At 32.8% G+C, this 12,728-nt stretch overlaps 1 protein-coding gene across 1 annotated transcript in view; it reads left to right on the top strand.

The window, feature by feature from the left end:
• The first annotated feature begins 7,563 nt into the window (after nt 1-7,563).
• LOC135128153 (WD repeat-containing protein 47) overlaps nt 7,564-12,728 on the top strand; it is an 86,022-nt gene continuing 80,857 nt past the window's right edge. Inside the window, exon 1 of the mRNA XM_064055044.1 lies at nt 7,564-7,674. The gene's annotated coding sequence lies outside the window, so the exon portion shown is untranslated. The remainder of the gene's footprint in view (nt 7,675-12,728) is intronic.

Genomic DNA, 12,728 nt, shown 5'->3' with positions numbered 1-12,728 from the left:
TTTTTAATGTGCCAATAAGCTTCAATTATAGCAAATTGTTATTTATTTTAGCGTACTTACTTTGCTTAATTCTACATGTAAACTTTCAACTATTAGATACATATTCTATGTTTCATAACGACATACTCACTGCTAAAGTATTGAAACATTCCAACATAATGTAAGTGGCACAAATTTTATAATAACTCTTTGCAATAATCCTTTTGTGATTTTGTTGTTGTGCATTTCAATTTCTGCAAATAATAATTATGTCAAGTAATAATAACATATCAATTTAATAAATTGTAATTAGATATATTACTTTACCCCGATATTTTGTTTTATTAATAATTATTTATGAAAATAAATCTTGAAAAGATTTTAAAATTTTGTTTTACTTATATTCTCCGCTGTTTTTTTTAATTACCATCATTTTACCCATTTTCCCCTTCCAGTCAGTATAGACTTTAAAAATAAAAAAGGAACGTTTCATGTGATAAACAATTTATGGCGAATTTCCATACGCACACAGTCAGATTCATTTGTTGGTAAATTGCAAACCAGCAAAAGGTCTTTCACATGTAGTAGTGATAAACAAAAAGATACAACAAAAATAGTAGATATTTAATTTAAATTAAAATTTAAAATTATACTTCTCTCTTCAACATTGTAATTATTGAACCAATGTTGTTTCAATGTTGTACAATGTAGTAAAATCCAATAACGAGGCAAATAGAACTTCGTAAGTATATCCTAAATGAATAGGCTATATTGTAATAAATTATCAATTGTTGCTGTGGTGGTCTAACACGACGGTATTCATCGTCACCTGTGAAAGTAATTGTTACAATCGAAATGGACTTTTTGTCAACAAGCTGTAAAATATACTAAGTGCAAAAAAAATCCGAACACCTTGAAAACGTCAATATTTTTAAATGAAATTTTATACACACATTGGTTGTTGTATAAGTAAGAAATGATGAACATATGAAGACAATTGAAGAACTTTTACGTCATTTTAATTTTTATTGTCCTGATTTGAGGTCTAGCAAGATGGGGCTGTTCTGTAAAATTTTGACGTTTTTCGGTATTCGATTTCGACAATTTAAATTCCTTAAAAAGCCGTTAACATGCCCCCAGTGCGAAGACGTCTTCAGTATTCACAATTAGGTGATTTTGATAAGGGTCGAATAATAGGCATGCATGAAGCAATATTGTCCTTTAGAGAAATTGCAGTTCGTGTTAACAGAGTTGTGTCTACAGTGACGGAATGTTGGTAGGCGTGAAGTCAAGACGGTAGAAGACACAGAGCTACAGGATCCGGGCGACCAAGAGCTACCACGGGGCGCCAAGACCATCGTCTGCGTTTGTTAGCTCTAAGAAACCGAAAGTCTACAACTCGGGCAATTGCCAACGAATGGTTTGCTGATGTTGTTAGACCTATAAACATGCGTTCCGTATACTACCGTATTAGATCTTTTGTCCTTAAAACTTACCACCTACACTTTGTTTTACCTTTAACACCTGCACATAAGCGTCAACGACTCGAATGGTGCAGGGAACGTAGTGGATGGGACAAGGAATGGAACACTGTTCCCTTCAGTGACGAATTGCGCATTTGTTTATCCATGCATGATGGCCGTATGTTAGTGAGAAGAAGACGTAGAGAAAAACGAAATCCTCAATTTGCTGTGGAAAGACATGTACACCGCACAGTAGGATTAATGGTGTGGGGGTGCATTGCTTACGGTAGTAGATCTACGTTAGTGTTTATTAGGGGGAGTACGACCTCTCCGCGATATGTGGAAGAAGTGGTAGAACCATATCTGCTTCACTTCTTAAGAACGCAACTTGGGCTTGGTTTTCAACAAGACAATGCGCGTCCACACATCGCTAGAAACACTTTTAACTTTTTTGAAGAGTATGAAGTGGAGTTATTGCCATGGCCTCCTAGATCTCCTAACCTCTCACCCATAGAACATGTACGGGATATGATAGGACGACGTTTAACTCATCTTCAGCGGCCACCACAAACTTTAAACGACCTGAAGCGTGAAGTATAAGCTACTCGAGATGAATTAAATCAGGATGACATTGATCGACTCATTAGGTCCATGGCAAGACGTGTAAACGAATGCCTCAATAACAGGGTTGCTCCAACCCATTACTAGCTTAGGTGTTAATATTTCCATTTGAATTTTTCATCATTTACTAGTAGTGAGTAGTAGACTGTAAACCCAAAAGATTTTCAAAAAATTATTATTCTATCCAAGTGTTCGGATTTTTTTTGCACTTAGTATATATGCGCAAAAAAACAGTACATCTATGTGTATTCTAAATTTAAATTTATTATATTCGTCTCTTTCAACTTGGAATGGGTAGTGGCAAACATACTAAGTGTTATTTAGGTATATGACTGCAAAGGTCATTTTCTCTCAAAGTTAAAATTTGTTACTCGTGTCGTATCCTTATTCAAATGACTGACAATTTAAATCTTTCTATTGATTATTATTATTGGTAGAAAATATTTAGGTGAAAACAGCGGATTTCACTTTAATACATCTTCATCTATGTGTTTATATGTTAAAAATAATTATGATCAGTTACATACTCTTCGCTATTGAGATTTTTATACATTTAATTTCCAAGTCACGTTATATTTTAACATTCTTGTTATAACTGATAATGTAAAGTCGCAAAAAATATTATAGATAATGCAAAAGTAAATCCGTACTTAAAGAGCTAGTAAAGATATTAGAGTTTAACATGAAGAATTAAGAACATTCGTATTATATGTATACAATTGTCATCAAGTAATATACAGGCTGACAGCGAAATACATGCAAAAAAAAATGGGGAATAGGTCACAATATGACTATGTCACTGGCAAAAATTCACGGTCCTAAGTGGTAGCAGTGTCTAGAAAAAATTATTTGAAATTAAATGTAAATTGTTATACGCGCCGCTGGTAATGTTTCGTGACCTACATAATTACTGCAATGAATGGCAGGCGGCTCGGTTTAAGAACCAAAAAAGTAACTTTATCAGGCACTTTTTTAATCGCAACGTGAAAAACACGAAAAGGGCCAGTGATTATCGAGCGGTCGTTGAAATCGGTGTATGGTAGAGTTTTCCAATGCAGAGCGTGTCGATATGGTAATTTGTGTGTGCGAACATTTGCATCAGTGGTACAGCATCTCCGAGATCATGGTACCTTCAGCCTCAAACTCACAATCGTGGTCGTGATGGGACAGAAAGAAGAAATTGGATTTTCGCAACTTGTAGTGCATCCTACATTAAAAAAAAGAACACGGTCACATCCATACCATGTTGACAAAGTGCACGGTTTTGAGCCCGCTGATTGTCCACGTTGTGTAACTCACTTTTTGTGAGTCCACATAGTCGTCAACAAGTACGATTTCAAGAGACGGTTTTCGAGAAACGTGTATTGGTTGGATGAAACAATACGTTTGTGGAAATCAACAGTGTTCAGAAATTATCTAAGAGCTTCAACAAGTGAAAGTGGCAGCCGCTACTCCGGTGTTTTTTTACCTATCAACAAACCTCTTGCGACGCTCTAACGCCTGTATTGTTAGTCAAGAACAACATTTTCAACATTTCTTGTAAAAAGGTAGTAGTATTCTAAGTTGCTCTTATTTCTGTTCCAATAAACAATGTAAAATCGTTGTGACAAGGACCAAACATCCGTCAGAATCAAAATTACCAAAAAACTTTCACACTGACCTTTAACGATGAATGAGTAAATGAATGAACGAATGATAAGCAGCAAAAAGTCGGTTTTACTTTTAATTGAAACTGAAAGTGTTTAGGTCGTTTTTATTCGAACGTTTTTCCAACTCTGTTTACAAGGTGGCTCAGTGCCTTCGTATCGAGGGTGGTTCATGGGGGTTTTGCCCCATTCGATTTTTAATTTGTTTTTTCTATATTTCGGCTCTACTAGGGTGGGGGATGCCGTGGTTAAAATATTTGCACATATTTCGCAGTAACCCTGTATAATGTGTCTGTATACGAAATGCAACCCAAAATACATTTTCACCACTATTGTGAATATTATTATGGGAGTAATTACAATTGCACGGACGTTTTACTAATACCACCCATTGCTGCAACTATTGTTTGGCTGCAGTGGGGATTTTTGTTAACCATTTCGTCCACGGTGTTTTTGCGTAAATTGCTAATTCTCTCTCAAGAAACTTTCTTTCTAGTCTTTTAAAAAATGGTATCTGTAGGTGTTCTTCTTTCAAGAAAACGCTGTGAATAAACACGGGCTGCCAAAGAGACGTCTTTTGGGATTCGCCGTCAAATTAACAGAATGTCTACTTTTTCGTCAATCATATAGGTACATTTTTTTTTCGGAATACAAATGGCAAAAACTGCCAAAATTTGAACTTTCTCTATAAGTACGTTGTCTTCAAGAATACGATTACATATCGCAAAATTTAGTGAGTAGAGTGGACCCCACTGCTTGATAATACCGAATTATTGTATTATCTTCCAAATTACATACCCTTGCAAAATTTCAAATCGATACGATAATTAGAAGTAGGTTAAAATCGACTTCATAGATTTGTTTACATAGCTTGTTATAATACAATCGTTGAATACCGAATGCGGATCGAATCTGATGGAACTTTCAAGGTCGGGGTAGTTTTGAACTGACCAATCACAACTCATTTCCAGTGGGGTGAGCGTTACCAACTTAAGAGAGTAACAGCTAAACTTCGAGCTACGAAACTGGAAGAAACATCGTGCATTGATAAACACTTTACCTCCGTTAACTGCTAGTTACCCTTATCTGACAGTTACTTAACAGACACTTTTAACTGAGCATTGATAAACCGGCCCTAAGACAAACGCCTTTTCGTGCATGGCCAACTTTGATTAATTTCTTTTTCGATCTCTCTGTATTTATTTATAGGTGTACCTACTTGTTTCATTTTTAATTTCCAATACTTTTTTTCTAATGCTAAATTTTGCTTTTTCATGATTGATCACGTGAAACGCGATATACAATCGTTGAATACCGAATGCGGATCGAATCTGATGGAACTTTCAAGGTCGGGGTAGTTTTGAACTGACCAATCGCAACTCATTTCCAGTGGGGTGAGCGTTACCAACTTAAGAGAGTAACAGCTAAACTTCGAGCTACGAAACTGGAAGGAACATCGTGCATTGATAAACACTTTACCTCCGTTAACTGCTAGTTACCCTTATCTGACAGTTACTTAACAGACACTTTTAACTGAGCATTGATAAACCGGCCCTAAGTGAAGCTATTACAAGCGTGTTAAAAATCAATACAAGAATCTAGCAAGTAATAATAATGTATTTTGGGTTGCGTTTTAAATGTATTCAGGCTCTATTACTTACGGACCATCTCTATGTAATATTAAAAATTTAAATAATTTACTGAAAATTTGCAAAAAAAATGCGTAAAATTATCGAAAAACATTAATTATTTTTAAGAATAAATTATTGTAACATACATATGTTCAAAGTGTGTCCCGTCACTTTTCACATTCACCAATACCATTTCACAAAGATGTTTTAACAGGTATTAAAGTTTCAGTGGTAATGGATTTAAACGTTTCCGTGTTTTTCTGTGTTCTAAATATTCTATGTTATTAACTCAGGTAAAATAAACTTTTTTTACTGCATTCCACAAAAAAATCTGTCCTAATCCATTTATTCGGAAAACTTTCGTAAAGGTATTTTCGTACAACTCTTTGAAAATGCACAGATGCTCAGTCTTGCTGATACCATAAAATTTGAGGTGTTTTCAAGTTAATATTTTGCACAAGTAATTGTAATGTATATCGAAGGAAATGTATATTTAAATTTCCATATAAATTATCTCGGAAAAATTAGGACCGATAATTTGTCCACACCAAACACACTACTTGAATATTTTGAACATGTCCTTGTCTAACTATAACTGAGAATTTCCTTGCGCGTAATAATGACAATTATGTTTATTCACTTCACTATGAAGTATTTGAAAATTTAGCTTCATTAGAAAAAAAAAACTAAATCGTAAACCTACCGTTCAAATTTTGTTTTTTTTTTTTTTCGAAAAATTTGCACAATTGTAATATTTCTGAGTAATTCGCAGGTTTTAGTTTCTGTAGAGAAAGAAGGAAGAAGAAAGTTTCTATGAATCGTTTAAAAATCGTATCTTTGGTGCTTATCTGTCGGGGAAACAAAAACGCGTTCTTGTGGTACATCAACTTCTTCGTCGTTTCAGGAATTTGACTAAAAAATTTAAAAGTTTGAAGCTCAGTTCACTATCCTTCAATATTTCAAGAAATTAAAGGCAAGTGATCCGGATCACGATTTCTATAACTGTATTTTGGGTTGCCTATTAAATAAGGCAGACGGGTTATTATTGCTTGACTATGCTCTACATATAAAAGTCTCTGGAATGATTTATAAAGGAATTCCGTGTTCTTTTTTATTTAACAAATAACTGCCATAAAACCTTCTCACAGCGAATTATATTAAATAATTTTTCTGAGGCGACATCATTCATCAACTTTTGGGTGATGTTAAGGTCTGACCAAAAGTTAAGTGAGTTTCTTAAATTATATGGAAATTCAATAAGATGTTCTAGTCAACGTATGACTAACGAATTCATTTTTTTGACACAAGCTAACAGTTTTTTTTTATTCAAAACAATAGTGCGTCAAGGGGGTTCTGTTTTTCAATATGTGTATATTTAGTAATTTTCTGAAATGAAATCATCGGTTTTTTGGCGTTCACTTTACATTTTTAGTCATCTATTAAAAGCTTCACCATTTGAATATATATTATCAAATATTATACATCTTAAATTTCAAAGAAACACAGTGAGGTCAATGAGGACCACATGTATCTTGAATATAATTTTGAAACAAGACATCATTAATTTTTTGCGCGAATCAGGAACTAGGAGAATCCTGTCTTAAATAACCGACAAAATAAAAAAGTAATCAGCAAACGAGTAATGGCTTGAATTGGCAAAAAGTCATCTTAATCTATTGAAAAACAACTGCTTCTGTACTGTTATACATATTAAAAAACATTAATCCATTACAAATATTAACCTGCCCGCAACCAACAGTACAAAGCCGCTTGTAGGTTAACATAAGATCTTATTCTACTTTTCTGAATAAATTATTCTTTCGAATTAAAAGTAAAAAAAAGTAGCAGTTAACAGTTATTTCATATACTTCGCCAGGATTATAACTTTTGATAGTTAATAAGCATTTTTGATTACGTAGAAGTGGATCCTAACCTCCGGCAACTTTCTTAATTCCCGCCTTGACGTTCAACACATGGGTCAGCATCATCATATCGACCGGCATTTAAACACCCACAGGATCGCCAACGTTGCCACATCAAATTATTGCAAGATATTTGCCCTGTTGCATTTGTTTGTACTACACATTTACAGTTAATTTCTCATGAAAATAAATATGTAAAAAATTAGTTCAAACTATTTATATAATTAGCAGGAAGTCAATGCACCTCAACTATTGATGATTTCCATGTTGGCAGCGCCACCAGTCAAATGTCAACCTCCTATCTGTCTTCTGCCAAAACTTTATCACAGTTATGGTGCAAGTGTGTTTACATTGGTTGTTTTTGTGATAGTTATTTTAAATATTCACACACACTACGAATTTTAAAACTCTGGTGAGTATGGATTTTTTAAAGTTTTTACATATTTTTCGCATAACCTATCAATATAGTTAAAAAGCAATGACCTGCCCTGCAAAACCTAACGTGTTTGTGTTGAACATTGATTGTAACAATTTTTAATGATTTAATTGCTTCTGGGCCACTCCAGTAACCGCTTTGCAAACGAATGAATCAACATCGTTTACTTAAATCTGTAATTCAGGATGACTTAACACTAGGACGTGTTCCAACGTTTCAATTATTTATGGATATTACCTGTTTCAATTAAATTTGTTTGTTTAGTTAAAAATAATACTGTTAAGAGGCTTTATTTCATTGGTAACTCTTGGATCTTTTTTTTTCTTAACATTATAAGTTGATCTTACTTTTATGGTTATGGTCTGGTCCAGTTCTGTCGCCCACGGGTTCAGAAAAAATAACCTCACAGTCGTTGCACGTTTACATACCCGAGAAAAGTCGTTACTATTCACTCAAAGTCATAAGTTGTATCGTAGATTTCCTTTAGAACCAATTCAGATGTATTAATGAGAAACCCATATAATACTTTTAATATATGTATAGTTATAGTTATGTAGAACATAGAGCACTCTCTTAAAAGTGCATCATATAAAAACAAATGTTAAAGAACGAACCTTAATAATTTTCTTGTTTTAAAAATATCATGCGCCTGAAATTCGCTTTTTACAGCACGTACCTATCCACAAACTGTAAAAGCTGTGTTTAATAACAATTTGATTAGGCAAACAGCTATTATTCCACTTTTAAATATTAAATCGAATTATGTCATTTTTATAGGGTCTTAAAAATACTGTTCACCTGTTACACTATAACTAAATGTTTACTTAAAAAAAAAGTAATATCTGCTACATGATAAACTTTCAGAAAACGCAAGAAATAATATAAATATTATTTTTACTTTAGCTTATGAAAAAAAAAGATGTTAGTTTGTCGTCGTAATGTTGACGAAACGAAGTAACACTCAAATTGCCCAAACAAGTCCGAACATTTTAAATGCGAAGTTTTTCAAAAATGGAAAAGGATAATTACCTAATTTAAAATTTTACATCAATAGAGTAATCTATGACGAGTTCCTCGACTCCAAACAGCTTTTTTTAAGAAATCCGTACAGGTTGTCAAGTAAAAGTTGCAGCAGGTATTCAAGTTTTTAAATTTGCAAAAATCTATAAAACCGGATTCCCAACCCTGTGATTGGTGAGGTTTCTGATTTATAATTTATGTCGGTTTTTAAAACTGAATGCAAAAATTGCTGTTATACTTGAGGTCGCTGTATTATTTATGAGGTAAATATGTTTCAAATTGATTTAATTCGCAACTGAAGGCAAATAAAAGTATTGTCTAAATTTGTAAATGTCACAACCAGTTTTTTTTTGAGGTTCAGATGTGTAATTTTAGAAGCTTTCAGAGTTTATTTTAGTATTGTGTCTGAATGAGCAGTCTTTAAAAAAGATTTCCAAAGCTAAAAGATGTTGGTTTTTAAACTTTAGTAAATCATGTTGAAAATTTTCGGCATTTTTTGAATTTTGTACTGTATCCATACTTTAAAAAATCTCAAAATTTTATCGTACTTATTAGTGTAATGCAGTGGATCCTCATGAATGAAAGAAACATGGGAATCTTTTTTATTTCACACATAAATGTTTGATTGTTCTACACGTATGTCACAGGTTGCAATAGATCTGACCATGATGTAATAAAGATATAGTGGCGATAATCAGAGTGTGTGTGTGTGTGGTTTTCAAGCCCGGGTAACGTTGTGCCCCTGTTATAGAAATTTCCAATAGATGATGGGAGTCGGGGCATTTTTAATATGATCATTGAAAATAAAGATAAATTCAAACTTCCCAAAACTGTTCCATCTGGGGTAAAACTTCTCCCCTTTTTATGGGTCTTCTTGTCGTAACGCAACAAATACTACCATTCTTTTTAACGTTATGTAATCGTAATTTTGTAAACAAACAAAACAATTTTATCATGTACATCCATTAAAGGCTACTTTAGTGTTGTGCTACTAAAGAACCATTCTTTAAAATTTCTTTTCAATGTATTTGAAAGTTACATTGGACGTGTAACTATAACAACTATAATTAATAATAATGTAACACTGTTCATTTAAAAAAAGTCCTCAAGTTGGCATTGTTTTTTTAAAGAAGGAAACATAGCGAAAAACGCATGTGTTTTATTAATCCATACCGTTGGGTATAATTGATAATATGGTAGAGTCGTTGAAAAGCCTTAATTTTATTAAACAGATAATCTTGGGAACTCCTGGTCTGGTTGTAGTTAAATTTTATATGTTTTTAAGAGTATCGTATAGACAGTAAAACGCAAATCAAATTTTATCATCTCCACTAAAATTTCGATGACACCATCTCAGAATTTTGATACGTAAATCCAAATTAATTAAATTGTACAAAATAATATGCGTCCTCACCTATGAGTGTTTAACCCACCCCACTGTCAGAATGAGGATTCTGTTGGTATGCAAAATTTTACATGAGTACTGAAATTAACGTAGATCGATCGCTAGCTCGTAAATTATATTGTATCATAGCACTTTGAATACGGGTGGTTTTGTTTAATGTAATTGATTTTTTTAACTGTCTTAATGTCTGTCACATTTTTTTATTACATGTTGCATTGCAATAGTATGTTACCATAACTAATACGAACATCGTTTTTCTGCTCACTTCAAAATCTACAGTTCTTCTACAGTTGCAAAGAGCAACTTTAACAATGTGTTCTGAGCATCACACACTAGTTATAAGAAATGATTTACTATTAATTTTGAAAATTTTCCCAACTAAAACTTTAATAATTTTTAAAAAAGAAGCGTTGGATGTCTTTAATTGCGTCAACGTCAACTGTTATCGGCTTTGCTATTCTAAAATACCGCGTTTTGTTGTAAAAACCGAATGTTTTAATCACACACCTTTTAATTTTCAAATTGTTCGATATTCTTACTTATAAGCGTTCCCATTGAAGGTTTGATATTATCAAGTTTCGGGTTTAGTAATTTGTGTAATGAGACAAAAAAATACGAATCGCTTTCGTGTGGGGTCATAGACACGCATAATTGTACAACATTACCTTGAAAAACAAAATTACCAGCACTACATTACTAATGGCAAAGACCTTGTTTTGCTGCAAGAAGTGGATAATAGTATTGTGTTGTAAATGTAGACAGTACTATTATCGTATTGTAAATATACAATACTATTACCCTCCTTCATTCTATATTTAATTGTTTCACCGGTTTAGTTATCGATGAACTTTGCCTACAATAGGTGAAATACTTCAAAGTGGCTCAGTAGTTCGTTCTACACATTCAGCAGAACTGATTAAACTAACTCAACTTTGACATGCAATTTATAGTAACGTTGCAACATTGATTTATGTTCAATAAATCACTATGTTTTGAACGAAGAGACAGAAAGAAGAACGATCTCTGCCACCTTTATTTACGCCGAGTATTAACTTTCATTTCGACTATTAAATAATCAACTTCATTTGGATTTCTTGATATTATCAATACCAATTTGATCGAGTTTTTAATGCATCGTAATAATGTAAAATTGATTTCTATTCTTTTGTATATTGTCCGATTCTATATCAATAAACTTGCATATTAATTGTATCGGTGTATATATTAGCACTTGTTGATAATTTTAAGTAGACAGGAGTTTTATGTTACTAACAATAGAAACAAAACGATATGGCAAGCGTAAAGTCGTTAAGTCGAACGAAAACAAAAAACAAAAAGAATAATCAAATAATTTAAATATTCTGTTGATCACAAATGCTGAAACATAATCTCATTGTCAACTTGGATTCTTCGAACAAATGTAATGGCTCTGTCTAAATGACTTTAAATTCTATGTAAATGCCAACAAGTACTGGACAGTTATAATCAAACCGTTGCTGGAGGAGTGATTCAAGACCGAACATTGCGACTCCAGTTATTCCTAATTTACATTAGCAACTTGTCAGTGAATATTCGAGCTTAAATATAGAAAAATAGTACAGTATACTCGTAATATAGGAGCAAGAGGACGAACAATTGATGTATCTCCATCATATGCCAATCAAGAAATTCACCTCTATCACTTTATCCACCTCAGTGCTCTTTTTAGGGGTTCACAGTAATACTAATAATAATAATAATAATAATAACAACACTGCATACTCAAATTTTCGTAAAATTGGAGTGAACCGTTTATGATTTGTTCAACAAAATTGAGTACCTCGTTCATTATTTTTTTTTGATACATTGTGTATAAGTAGTTAAAAACTGTGAATGCACTGATAAACCCCAAGTCATAATATTTACGTACTTTAGATAGCATTTATTCGGTAAACTTTTGAGATGAAGTCATCAGTTTTTGGGAGTGGATAAAGGGATACGGTTTGATTAACAATTTGTCAGGCTTACGAAAATTTTAAAGGTTTCGTATTTATCATAGTGGTAAAAAATCTTTAGTTAAAAATTCGATCTCTACTGAATTTCTCAAGAAACGCAGAAATTTAAAATGTGCATTTCATAAGTTGGCACTTTTGAACTTTTTTTTGTAGTTATGGTTTTGGAATAATGTTAATAAATACATAATATCCGTTCGCAAAACTCCCGCACTGTCAGAATGACATTCTGTTGGTATGAGAAATAATCCCCTAAAAGATTTTTAAGTTTATATGATTACCGCCTTGAATTTCAAATTTTCAAAATTAATGAATGAGAAATCAAAGGTTTATTAACTGTTTTACCTTTTTGAGTTGCTGAAGTGTTCAATGTGTTTAAAGAACTTGTCAGTAATTCAAACAAATTGTAGCACCAGAAGCGTAGAAGTGGACAGTAAGGTCAAAAATATATATTATTCAAAAGAAGCTTTCGTTGTCGTTCGTGTGTCATACTCTTTCTTTACTTGAATTGATAAAAATCTTCCATTAATGTGCTTTTGACATTTTTATTTGACAAGTTATTTTTAGTTACTAATTTGTCACTAGATTGCAATTTTGCAACATATTGTACAGGT

This window comes from Zophobas morio, unplaced genomic scaffold (assembly GCF_036711695.1).
Source record: "Zophobas morio isolate AGI-343-1 ecotype UQ-CSIRO unplaced genomic scaffold, CSIRO_AGI_Zmor_V1 ptg000012l, whole genome shotgun sequence".
NCBI classification, from domain to species: Eukaryota; Metazoa; Arthropoda; class Insecta; order Coleoptera; family Tenebrionidae; genus Zophobas; species Zophobas morio.
The sequence above is the reverse complement of the archived record's forward strand: the minus strand, read 5'-3'. Positions and strand labels throughout refer to the sequence as shown.